Source organism: Pyrus communis, chromosome 6 (assembly GCF_041283825.1).
Source record: "Pyrus communis isolate YQ-2024b chromosome 6, ASM4128382v1, whole genome shotgun sequence".
NCBI classification, from domain to species: Eukaryota; Viridiplantae; Streptophyta; class Magnoliopsida; order Rosales; family Rosaceae; genus Pyrus; species Pyrus communis.
The window spans coordinates 18,039,444-18,052,928 of NC_142570.1; the positions used below are offsets into that span (position 1 = coordinate 18,039,444).

The 13,485-nt window shown below is 36.5% G+C and overlaps 1 pseudogene across 1 annotated transcript; it reads left to right on the forward strand.

The window, feature by feature from the left end:
- Positions 1-9,609: 9,609 nt before the first annotated feature.
- On the forward strand, positions 9,610-12,599 carry LOC137711414 (putative lipid phosphate phosphatase beta; annotated as a pseudogene). The gene is made up of 2 exons (XR_015963654.1): positions 9,610-10,323; positions 12,058-12,599. The product of XR_015963654.1 is annotated as a putative lipid phosphate phosphatase beta (transcript).
- The last annotated feature ends 886 nt before the right edge of the window (positions 12,600-13,485 follow it).

Consider the following 13,485-nt stretch of genomic DNA (forward strand, 5'->3'; position numbering starts at 1 on the left):
ACACTCAAAAGTGTTGCATCGATTTAACGTCCTAGAAGCAAAGTCATCTAGTACTCCTATGGTCGTTTGATCTTTAGATCCTAAGAAATTTTTTTTTTTCATCCTAAGGAAGATGAATATGAGATCCTGGGACCAGAATTCCTCTATCTTAGTGTTATTGGAGCTTTGTTATATTTAGCCCAATATACTAAACCAAACATCTCATGTGCTATGAATCTCATGGCAATTACAGTTTCGCGCCAACACGCTGCCACTGGTATGGCATCAAAGACGTATTTTGATACCTTAAAGTTACTACGAATATGAGCCTATTATATACCTACACATCTCATAAGTCTGATGCACTGCATGTTGGGTTTGCCAATGTTAATTAAGCACCTATCAGACCCGCACAAGGCACTTTCCTAGACATGCTATGTCTTTACTGACGGAAACACTGTTATATCCTAGATATCTACAAAACAGACTTTGCTTGCTACTTCGACTAACCATGTTGAACTCATAGACTTTTATGAAGCTACCCGGGAGTGTAGTCGACTATGAGCTATGATGTAGCATTTTGAAGCACATGTAAGTTAACCTCTGCTACCGATCACATACCAATCATCTATGAGGGCAACACTGCATGTATCAACCAGTTAAAGTTAGGTTTTATCAAGGGTGATACCACCAAACACATAGCATCCAAGTTCTTCTTCTCACACAAACAGTCGCAAGAAAAGAAAATTGAGGGGCGTTATATTGGTTCCCAGAATAACCATGCTGACCTATTTAACAAATCTCTACCTAAGAGCCCATTTTTGAAGCACGTTAGAGGTACTAGGATACACAGGCTTTCAGAGCTAGCATAAGGCATCTTGTCGATGCTAATGTTCAGAGAAACACCCAATCATGTGCTAATGGGAAGGCATCCCTAAGACTCTTTTTTTCCTTTGCTAAGTTTTTATCCCATTGATTTTTACTTAGATAGGTTTTTAATAAGGCACCAATTCTGGTCTTCCGACCAGACAATAACGGTTATATGTTACTTAAGCCATGCCTAAAGTCATGAACATCTAAGGGGAAGTGTTGCAAGACATTTATGACCGTCCACTAATTGGTATGAATAGGCCATTGATTCCACAAATGAATAGGTCATTCATTCCTCATTTGATTGTTGTAGCCGCTAGGCCATTCATTCCTCAATTGATTATGCAATTGATTCTCCCTATAGAATTAGGTGTATTTTTGTAATTTTCTAGGATAGCCACACCATTATTTAAATGTGGCTATGCCTCACATTATAACATACCATGAAATTCTCTAATAAAATTCTTTCATTCTCTCTCAAATTATTTTCCCTACAACAATCATTTCATACTTTTGTTTTTGCAAATAATTGAACATAGACTTTAAATGGTCAGAATCGTATAGTGCCAAGTGCTGATAGCATTTTTATTCAACATTAATATTTGCATATGGGTTTTTATATTTTATTTTTTCTAAATTCCATAATAATAATAATAATAATAATAATAAATATTATAGAAAGTAAATATTAAGGGAATAGAATGAGAAGGAATCTTTTATAGGAGTTTGAAGTAGGAATAGAATAGAAGAATAGAAACTGGCAGACTGAGTGCATGACATCTAAAAAATGCTCTGAAATTCAAACTATGCTAGTAAAACGACAATCTGGCCAAAGAAAAAGCTAGTAAAACGACAAGCACTCTACTACTAGTTTTATCCTTTTTGTACTACAGCCAGCTAAACTTAATTTAGGCACTAATTAAGTGGGTTTAATTAGCACAAAGTTTGATGCTCACTGGGACAATGCATTCTCTGTAGTTACACAAGGGGACAATTTTACCGAGATAATCAAAACGTAATCAACAAAAACATGATTAAACTATGGCTTACCAAACACCAAAAATGGTCCAAACCTCAAACCTTGAGAAAAAATGGGCAAAATTCAAATTAATTCAAATTAATTCAAATTAAAAGGAGTGTTAATGTGGTAATTATGAGATTCTGTATGGGGGTTTAGTTAAAAAGAAGTGCATTGCATTTTGTTTTAGGGTTTAGGGAGTCCAAAAAGCAGCAACCACGTTTGTAGTGGCTGGTGGAGTTTTGACAGCCTTTGCTCTCACGCTTGCTGGGAACTGCGTTACGCAAAGCGTGCTATACTTGGTTTGGACCTCCAAAATTTCTGCTTTTCTTTACCACGGTAGTCCATCATTCCGAAGGCCGGATAGACCTACAGAGACATTTCAGCTTCTCCTTGGTTATTATTGTGCGATTTACTAGCGCTAGAAATCAAACTCAAGACATGTTGTGTGGAATATGGGCCTGAAATTCTCAATCACTGAGTCACCCCGTAATGGGTCCAAAATTTCCACTTTACTCTTCTCCTATCTTTCAAATTATGTACATATATTGGTTTTTATTTTTACACCACCATATTGGATGTAGAACAACTTGCTGATTTGGACACTAATGTCTGATTTGGGTCATGACTAGTCGTTCTAAAAGAAAACAGTGTCACTATCATGATTAACTTCTACGATGTTGTGACTAGTTGGAATTTTAACTGAATTCCTTCGTTTATTATCAAAAGTAGAATTCTAAGATTTCACCATATTTTTTAGATTTAGGTTTCCAAGCAAGTCTAGGGTTGAGATACCTCTTAAAGGAGCTAGTGTTTGCTATCTTATAATTATTATTCAATCAATAAACTTGAGCTTTGATTTTTCAAACTCTATTGGATTCCAGATTGCTAATGGATTTTGGCTTAGGATTTTATTTCGATTTTTCTGTTTAATTTATAATGTTGCGTCAAAGTTACTCTATTTTATGAAAAAAGAGATTCAAACTCAAGTACACGGAGACATACACATTGTCTTGGTTAAGTTGTCTATTTATATGAATTGCCACATATATAGTATGGTTGAGTGTTATTATTTATAGGCTTAATTGGATTAATAGTCATCGCGGTGATATGGTAATTGGAAGATAGCCTATGTGGATAAAAAAAATTAGGATTTAAGCCCTGTGATGAAGTCTGATAGGATTTAGGCTCAAAATTGAAAATTTCGTCAATTCTCCGTTAGTTGTTAGCACATGGCTTATGTGTGAGGCTAAAAAAGATAACAAGAAGAAGGAAAATGATTGAATAGAGAAACTCCCGAACATTTGGCGATCTCAGATGTGTCGATATCAATGATGACTCATTATTTCGATGAATCATTTCTTCTAGCCTCATAGGTAAAGTCTCATGTGCTAACAATTAACATAGAGTTCCGTTTTAGCTTCACATGTGAGCCTCATGTGCTAATAATTAACAGAGTTGACGAAATTTTTAATTTTGAGTCTAAATCCTAACATTCACAACATGGGCTTAAATCCTAATTTTTTTTTTTTTTAGTATAAACGCTATCTTCTGACTACCTTATCACAACGAGAACTAATAATCCAATTAGACCTTATTTAAATGCAAGGTACCTAAGTTATAACTAAGCAAGGTAGTGAGGTAGTTGACAGTGAGCATGCAAGATGGAGAGCTTGTACAGAAAAGAAAATAAAGAAAACAATGACGGGAATAAAAGAAAAGGAAGGAAAAACAAAGATGTTTGTATTTTCTTCTCTCTCTCCATAATTAAGGGGCCGGGCCGTGGTGTTTAATGGCATATCTTTTAATCATTTTTTAAAAGGAATTAATGGGTGGTTTTGTTATGATAATCTATTTTTTTAAGAATTAAAAAGACTCGCATAAATATTTTAATCTCTGCTTGATCTCCATCATCATATGGTTTGGAATGGAAACATCAATGCTACGTTGGTTTGAGTTCAGATGATGGGTAAAGAATTCAACTCTCCTCCTCAATCTCTCCCTATGCTTTCTTTAATACATGCACAAATTCTTATACACCTTCATCATTTAAATCTGACGTCAATGTGCAGCTAGGGAATGGGACTTGTGCAATTGGCAACTTACATTTTTGTAGCAAATTTTTAATGATGCTCCAGAATGTATATTTCAAGTTTTGAATTATTTAAAAATTTATAATAAAGAAATGTAAATTTAGGATATGAAAGTTGTATTTACATTTTACCCCCTTTTTTTTTTTTTTTTTTTTTTTTTTTTTTTTTTTTTTTTTTTTTTTCCAAAGAAGAATATTATTAGATACGAACATAAATGTTTACATCAATAGCTAGGGTATTAAATAACCACTCCGGCTTAAAACAATCTCACAAGTGAGAACCCCCCATACACGTGACATACTTCGCCACCAAATGCGCAGTCACATTACAGAGCCGAGAAATATGAAGAAATTCCACATAACCCAATTGCCGTTTGCTATGCTCAATGTCCCATAATAAGCCTTCAATGCTAGCCTCCGGCAGTAGAAGACCATTTAACATCTCCACAAGCATTTTCGAGTCAGTTTCAATCTGAACCCTCCCATAACCTCTCTCTGTACAAGCCACCAACGCCCCCCTCACCGCTTCCACTTCAACCATCAAACTAGGATACCCCCCCCGGGAGGGGGGAAAATCCCTACAAAGTCTCTAGCCACCCACCCAAATGCACCCATCCCCGTGTGAGAACACCAAGCCCCATCACAATTAACCTTAATAGTTTGAAATGGAGGCTTCACCCATCTCTCCTGGAACATCCCCCCTACCCCACACTGCTGCCCACTAGCGTGTCTCTAATCCTCCCCTCCCACCTTCTCCCTCAAGCTCACTCCATTGACGATACAAAAGATCCAATACTGTGCCAGGCTCCACTATAGTCTTCTCAAAGATCGCGATATTCCTACATTTCCAAAAATGAGTTCTTTTTACATTTTACATTTAAGATATAAAAATTGTATTTACATTTTACTAAATATGAGTTCTTTTTTAATTGGAAGAAATAAATTAGGATTTCATTTATTTTCTCTCTTTCAAGGCCAGAATTCACCTCCTAAAAATGTAAAACAAAAAATGTAAATATACATTTTATTTACATATTTCGACGAATATGGACAATTTGCATGCGCCATTGAAGAGCTCTCCGGCCCAAGAAAAAATGAAAAATTCTTATTTCAAGGTATGTTCCATCTCTTGGTAGAGATGCTTTTAAATCTTGATTAAAGATATAATAATCAAGATCTAATGATTTAAAATTTCAAAGTATACTCCAAAGCACCATAAAATTTTCGTTTTGGTGATAGCTTTGTGGGTTGCCATTTCCATGTGTTTGGTTGGCGATGTTTAAGAATGTAGTTCCCATGTAGCCTATTCTGTTGAATTTCGATCCCATCTGGATTCTTTGTGAGGATTCTAAGGAGGACTTTTATATTCTATCTATTCATCGTACATCGTATGGTCAAAAATTATTTTGAATTTTTATTGAACATTAAACACAAATAGTACTTAACGAAAGCTGATTCCACGATGTACCATAAATAGATGAATGTAAGAATCTTTAGAGTCCTCACAAAGAGAATCCGGAAAGGATCTTGATCCCATTCTGTTGTCTCCTTCTATATATGACTAATTTCTACTCTTATATCCTTGATATATTAAAATCAGATATATGCTCATGATAAATGATTTAGGGTTCATTTTCAAATACGCAAGATTTTCATATGCATGGATTCTGGATTTATTATATTTCAGGGTCGGCGAGGTTCGGTTTTGTTCAATTTCAAACCGCACAGTAATCCAACTAATATAATATCACGACGTTAGATTGGTGTTAGTCTCAGATTAATACGTACTATTTAGCTTAACCCAATCAAACTAATTCATTTAGTAACTGGTTTGGTTTGTCACTCATCAGCAATTATCAAATACTACGACTAATCTGCGGCGCATGACATCATCTTAGCTCTTTATATTTATTTATTTATTTGGGACTCAATTTAAACAATAATTACAAATTCAAGGTATCATGTTGGACAAGCTTTCTATGTCATAAGTATGTCCATCACTTTCTTAAGCTTTGAACATCATTCCTAAGGCTACCTCATAGTGCAACTGTTTATATTTTAGGTATTCAATCAGTACTCTTTCCTACAATTAATCATTCGAACCCAAAGTCTTTTAGTTGTTTAAAATGATAAAAAAAATAATAATAATAAAAAAAAAAAAGTTACTCGTGATATAAAGTTGAAATGAAAGTGCAAATATAATTATGAATTTAGCAATTTTTTGTTATGGTTAATCATTTAAATAGTCTAATTTCAAAACACATTTCACGTATTATTTTTGTGATTCTTTCAACAAATGTAGCCCTAATTGTGAACAAATGGATCCTTCTAAATGCTTAATAATATCCAAATCGATAACAATACAGTCGTAGCATATGACTCATCCCATGCATTCACAATCTTTTGATCTTTTCAATCATCATTATATATATGTATATATTTTTTATACAAATGATATTATCTACACTAAGAGGGTGGAGGAGTGGCTAAGGTCTGGTTTGGTACTGAGGTGATTCTGAAAAAAGTGGTATCAAAAAAAGCTGGGAGCTGTTTTTGTGTTTGGTAAACATTCAGCTTCAGTTTTTTTTCACAGTTTTGGATGAAAAAAAGCCAAAAACAAGAAGTTGCAAAACCCAGCTTTGAAAAACCGACTTTTTTTCACATCTGTTTTACATAAAAATTTACCAAACACTATAATACTGTTTTTTTTTTCAAAAGCACTTTTACAAAAAAGTTTACCAAACACTCTGCTGCTTTATTTCACAGCTGTTTATTCTCACAGCACAGCAGAAACAGTTTTATTCAAAGCATAGTAATACCAAACCAGCCCTAAGCCTCACAATGGACTAGCTATAGCCCTAGTTTGGTATTGAGGTGATTATGAAAAAAAAAAATGGCTATCAAAAAAGCTAAAAACACAAAGTTTCAAAACTAGCTTCGAAAAACCAGTTTTTTTTTCACATCTATTTTACATAAAAGTTTATCAAACAATATAATACTGTTTTTTTTTTTTTTTTTCAAAAGTACTTTTACAAAAAAGTTTACCAAATACGCTGCTACTTTACTTACTTTACAACTGCTTATTCTCACAGCGCAGCAGAAACAATTTTTTTTCAAAGCACAACAATACCAAATCAGCCCATAATGTGGTTCAAATTCCCTAGTGGCGAGAATCGAACCTAAGACCTCTACTTACAAGTGAAAAAGAATATATTAAACTGTAATACGAGGTGGCTTCAATCATTATATGTTATGTTTTATATTAGTCGTAGTGCAAATTACAAAATGAGAAAAATTAGGAGATGCAAAGTGGGTGGGGAAAGGTCATGATCATGATGATTCAAGATCACAAGTCCTCAGTCAGTTGGAGAGTGATTCTCGGATCATTATTGAATCCAAACAAATATAACATTTGGCTTCGACTGCCCCATTGACAACACGCCTAATTGGATGGATGATCATATATAAATATAACATTGTTGGTATATAATTTAAGGACGGCAGAAGTTGGACTCAGAATGTGGTGGTCCTCCGATGTCAAAGATTCAATTTGTTGGCGTTTTCTGGTTTGAAAAATAAAAACTCCAGACAAAAACTTACTAGCCCGTGAGCCTTGAAAATGGCCTCAGCTTTGCAATCTCGATCGTTGTCTGCAGAATAGGACCAGGACTTGGCCTTCGAGTTTAATTGTAGTATTCTTTCACTAGTTTTAACTTCTAGGTTTAGAGTGTTGTGATGAGTTTATAGCTCAACTGGTTAGGAGCGTTTATTCATGCACCCGAAGTCTTGTGTTTGAATTCCAACTCCCCCAATATCACTATGTTTAGAAAGAAAAGAGTTTTGAGGAGTGTTATTTTCGCTCCCCAAGCACCTCTTACAGCACTCCTTCCAAACTAGGGTTTTTCGTTTTTATTTATGAGATGGAATTTTCGACATAACAATTTAAATATTTGACAATGTTATTTGCACTCAAATATATGTTGGAGTGCACGAGAGCAAACTCCAAAAGGATTAATGCTTGTTTTCTCAGTTTAGGTTTTCAATTTTTGTTTAATAGTGGAGAGATTTGAATTTGTAACATCTTCCATTTATAAAAAAAATGAAATATAATACGACGTACTCTACCAGAAGTGGGAGGGCTCTAGGTTTAGGTTTAAGGGTTTGAGAGAAGGATTATTTGAACTTGAGATCTTTTTCCATATTAGGAACAGAAGTAGTAGCATGAAATTGAGAGCTAGTAATTGGTAAAAATATGAACAATAATGTACATAAAGCGCACAAACTTTGGTTATATAATTACTAGTAAAATCAAAACCTTAATGAGGGTAACACTACTACGTAACCATTCATTAGTGGCGGTCTTAAAAGTGACGGATATTAAGTAAAATCTAACAGGAATTGGTCATAAAGTTATTCCATCCAGCTATAATTGTTTTTAAGGATTCAAGTCCAATGAGAAAGACCATAGCCGTAGCAGTAGCATATCATAGCATGGGTTTATTTATTTAAATCAAGAATTAAGAGGCATTGCACATGGTTAAAGCTCAATAATTAATATCTTAAATAACACATTATTTAAATTGGTTTCTTCTTCACGATGCAAAAACAACATATTTCCTGTATGAAGTTCTTATTACAGTATTTGATATTGCCTGGATTACTGATCCCAACTTACTAGCGATTAGCCATGAGCCAAGCAACTCTACTCTCTACACAATAGCTTTGTCTGTCCGAGTGAACGGTTGAGATTTAAATAACGTGCGGGCCCATAGACCTTCCCATGCTGTTGGGCAAGAACCCACATGGGACTTTCCCAATTGGCATTTTTTTTGTCCGCTTCTTCTCCGCATTTGCCAAGATTGCCAACAAGGGCGAGAAGCCAGGTTAAAGGCCGCCATGGGCTAAAGCCCAGGTGTAGGGGCAGCTGTCGCTGAAAATATAAAAGTTTATATGTTATTTCATTGATTTTCGAATGTGGTCCACTATGTGGCAAGACCGGTCAAGGCCCCACTTTTAACAAAATCAATATTGGCCCCAATTTGGTAATACCACATGCGCAATCCGTCAGGATTTTTTCACAAAAGGCATCGGTATTTCAAAAATACTTGGCCGATAAGTCTAATTGTCTAAGTTCAATTATACAGTAGTATATTTCAATTTATAAACCATCTCTTTTTCTTAGTTCTTACACCTTTATTCTCATTGCATCTTGTACATATTTGATACAAGTTTGACTTTGTTTGAATTACAAGTATTTATTTAATGATATAAGATATAATATTAAGTTTTTTTGTTTATAAAGATTTAAATCTTTAGCTCACTCAGTGAAAAATTATTGGCTCTATCCTTGTCGTTCAAGACTCGTAGCGATTGAGCAAGGTAATTAGCCCACTCCCTCATCTCTTTAATGTCCATAATATCGTTTGTCAAAAAAAAAAAAAAAAAAAAAAAAAAAAAAAAAAACAGAAAAAACAACAATATCAAGTCATCCGAAGAGTAATTTGAATCCCTTTTTGGGCCATGAATTGAGAAAAGAAACTTCCTTCAATCTGTATTTGGGCCTCCAAACTAAAATTCACTAGATTCTAGTCCAGTCCAAATATTCCTTAACTACCTCTTTGGTTGGTTCCCAAATCCCAACTGTCCAACCCAACGGCCTAGCCATCTCTCACACACACACACACTGACATTCAACCATGGAGGCAGTACCACCACCACCGCAGCGCCACCTCCACAGCCACCAATGCTCGGCAGCTTAGTAGCTCTAGATACGACCGTCTCCCAACATCTCCACGTCCTCGCCAAACCCTTCCTCCCCCACTCCCTCCTCCTCCTCCTCGAACTCTCCGCCGACTTCCGCTTCTTCTTCCCTCTCTACCTCTCCCTCCTCCTTGCCCCGATCCCAGACCCAAGCCCAACCCAAATCCTCCGCCCACTCCTCTCCCCACTCATCTTCGGTCTCCTTCTCGACCTCGCCGTCGTCGGCCTAATCAAACTCCTCTTTCGCCGCTCCCGCCCTCTCTACAACAAGACGATGAGCGTCGCCGTTTCGGTAGACCACTTCTCCTTCCCCAGCGGACACTCCTCTCGGGTTTGCTTCGTCGCCTCCGTCTTGCACCTCTCCGCCGCCGCCCTCACCGATGCCCTCGCCAACCTAAGGTCAGCGTCTCCCTTCGTTGATCGTTGGATCGGCGCGGACGAGGTCAATGCCGTGAGGATTTTGGTCTCGGTTGCCTGGGCCTGGGCCGTCGGCACCTCCGTCTCTAGGGTTTGCTGGGTAGGCATTTCGTCACCGACGTTTTCACCGGGGCGTGTTTGGGCGTGCTTGAGGCTCTGGTTTCGTTTCACTTGCTGAGGTTCTAAGGTATGAATTGTTTAGCACTGAAAATTGAACTGCTAATTATCGTGTATGCATTGATTTCTGAGTTGATCATACTATAATTTTGGAGGTACAAGTTAACAATGTTGGGTACAATCACAGAGAATTTTAGTGAAATGTGTTATTAGGAGTGACCAAAATTGTGGCAGTGTCGATGATCGGGGAATCGAATGTTGAATTATTACCACTAACGTTACGAATGCGGAAACTTATAACGATATAAGACTAGGAATTAAGCAAAAATTTGGTTAATAGCTATTTGAGGCAATCTCATCACAAGTCCAGTTTGCTTAATGATGATCGGGGCGGGGATGGTGATGGCTTGTTGGCTTCCTGCGTGGTTTTGAGGGCAATGGTAATACTAGTGGGAAGGACAGAATTAGGGTGCTTGACAATGGTGATAGTTGCAAGTATGGTGGTATGAGGGTACTGGTGATTGGAATTGGCACGGTACCATGTGCATCGATAATAGACAATATTGAAATTGTAATGAAAAAAATTGAATAGATTCAATTGTAGTGTCTTCACCTACAAAATCATGTACAATCCTAGTTCGATATATGGGGCACGTGGTTGAGCAGCAATAAAACAAGATCCTATTATTGCTTCAAAATTTATCAAGCTGCTGCTCCAGTTCAATTTCTTCACTAACATAAAATCATGTAGCATTTCTACTTCTATAGTGTACTGCCTTATTCATTTCTCCAATATACTTTTCAATGTGCTTTAGAAATAATATAAATAGGAAAGTGTAATTTAGGTCAATAAAGAATTTCACAGTTAATGGTCTTTTAATTATCTAGCATAGGTCCATTGTTAATATTAGTTTTCAGCTTTCAAAAAAAATGAAACTGAAAACTCAACTTTTGGTTTTCAGTTATTTTTTATTTTTAAAACTAAGCGTAGTTACCAAATAAGGTTTCAGTTTTTAGTTTTCAAAAAAGTGGAAACGGAATGGTCATCAAACGATTTCAAATTTTTAATTGTATTTTGATCAATGGGGGAGGGGGGAAATGGAACTTGTGACCTTCCAACATTTGGGAAGAGAAATACCACTAGAACAAGAGCAAGTTGGTGGATTTGGAGTTCTGTCTTTGTTGTTGGACAAGCATTAATCTGAAGAGCTATAAACAGCCTCTGTTCAATAAAGATTGAGAGCTAATACTTAATGATTATGAATGGAATACTTGATAAATATGTATTGATGGAATGAGGGGAAAATTAGCGTCTGTAGCCGATTCATAATGTGATATAGTGGAAAAAATGATTTAGGAATTCTGGACAGCAGTTGCCCAGTCCATAGGATGTGAAAGGTAAACATTTAAAGGTGGAAAAAAGTACGTAGGAATGTTCAGGTCGTAGTGATTGGACTGCAAAACTTGCAAAAGGCAATTACAAAATGTGGTTTTCTTATGCTTAAACAGTCGCTTAAACAGTTGTTATTTAGATCAGTCAAACGAACACCAAACAAATTTAGTTTCATACTACTACCAGCTGGTATTCCATCTTTGAACTGCATCAGTCTTGCCAAGTGTTTTGTAGTAGTGGGCATGCTTTATACTGATTTGTACGGTCGTACCAGGTGCCAATCAGTTATCTCTCTTTCACTGGCTGAAAATGAGTATTTTGTTCCACAACGTTAGGACTTTACATGTTATATTTAAAGTAGGGTCTTTATCATCCAATGTCTGATGGAGATGACTTCTGACTGGAGGATAGCTTCCGACTGTAAATTGAAGGAGGGTTCCAGACTGGAGCAACCTGCTGCTGTCGGAAAGTCTCTGTTCTCTAACGGTGGTTCTGGGTCGAACACGTGGTGAAAATAACTTTCTCAAGGTCTGGGATACTTCTTTTCATTTCTGATGACCCCTGTTGAATATGGAACTGATTATTTTCTATGCTGCATGGCTAGATTGTTCTTCCATATAACGTCGTTTTGATTATGGGAAGCAGATGAAAGTAAAGATATCCTTGCGAAGTATAAAGAAACTCTCAAGGGGAAGTATCATCCAGATTTAATGAGAATTTTATTGAATTCAGCTGGTGAAAGAGATGCTGGAAAATTCTGTGCTTCTTCAGTGGTACCTTCCATGCTCCACTAGCTCCCATTTATTCTTTCACTTGATTTATTGAGTAGTGTGTTTCTCCAAATGTACTAAGATCTGTATATTTTTGTGATGCAACTACATTGGAATTCAGAGTCTCTTTATAAAAAAGTATGGTCCAAGGAAAAATAATAGTTTGCTCAATCATTTACAAAACATTTGGATCCGTCTAGGAACGTTTTACAAACGATTTTTGAAGAATTGTTTTGTAAAACGAAAATAACAAATTGGATTTAGCATTTTTAGGATTTGAGAATGCGTTAGGTAGTTAATTTGAGAATGATTTTTGCGAAGAAAAATGCGTTTGGTACCAAATGTAATATATATATATATATATATATATATATGTGTGTGTGTGTGTGTGTGTGTGTGTGTGTGTGTGTGTGTGTGTGGTGTTGATAGCAACGGTGGTTGGAGTAGTGATGACAATAGAGGTGTTAGTAGTGGTGGGATATAGGTGGTGCTAATTAACAATAGTTGTGAAAATGGTGGTTGTGAGGTGGGGATGATGGCGGCCATGGTGAGGGTAATGGGGTGGAGAATGTGGTGATGGTGGTGGGAGGTGGCGAAGGTCATGGTGGTGGTGGAGGTGTAGGTGGTAGTGGTGGTGGTGATGGTGAGATGGTGGAGATGGAGGTGGCCATGGTGGCAAGGGTGATGACGATGGAGAATATGGTAGTGGCGACAATGGGGGTGAGAGGTGGTGGTGTCAAAGATGGTAGTGGTGGTGACGATGATGGTGAGACAATGGTGATGGTTGTGGTTTTCGATCAACGGTTTGATTGATTGGCTGACTGCTATTCGTTTCTTTGAGCAAGACATAGAAACTTGAGAAATAGGTGTTGAATACTATTAACACTGTTTGGGTTCTTACTCGTAAAGACTCATTCCTCAATCCTTATTACATGAAAGTCATAGCTTCATGCATAACTCGTTATAAGTAAAAAAATAAAAAAATAAAAAAGTTCCAACACTTAATCTGAGTGATGATTTGTCCGTTTGGAGAAGTTCCTCTTTACGTCTAGAGCCAAGTATTTTTTAA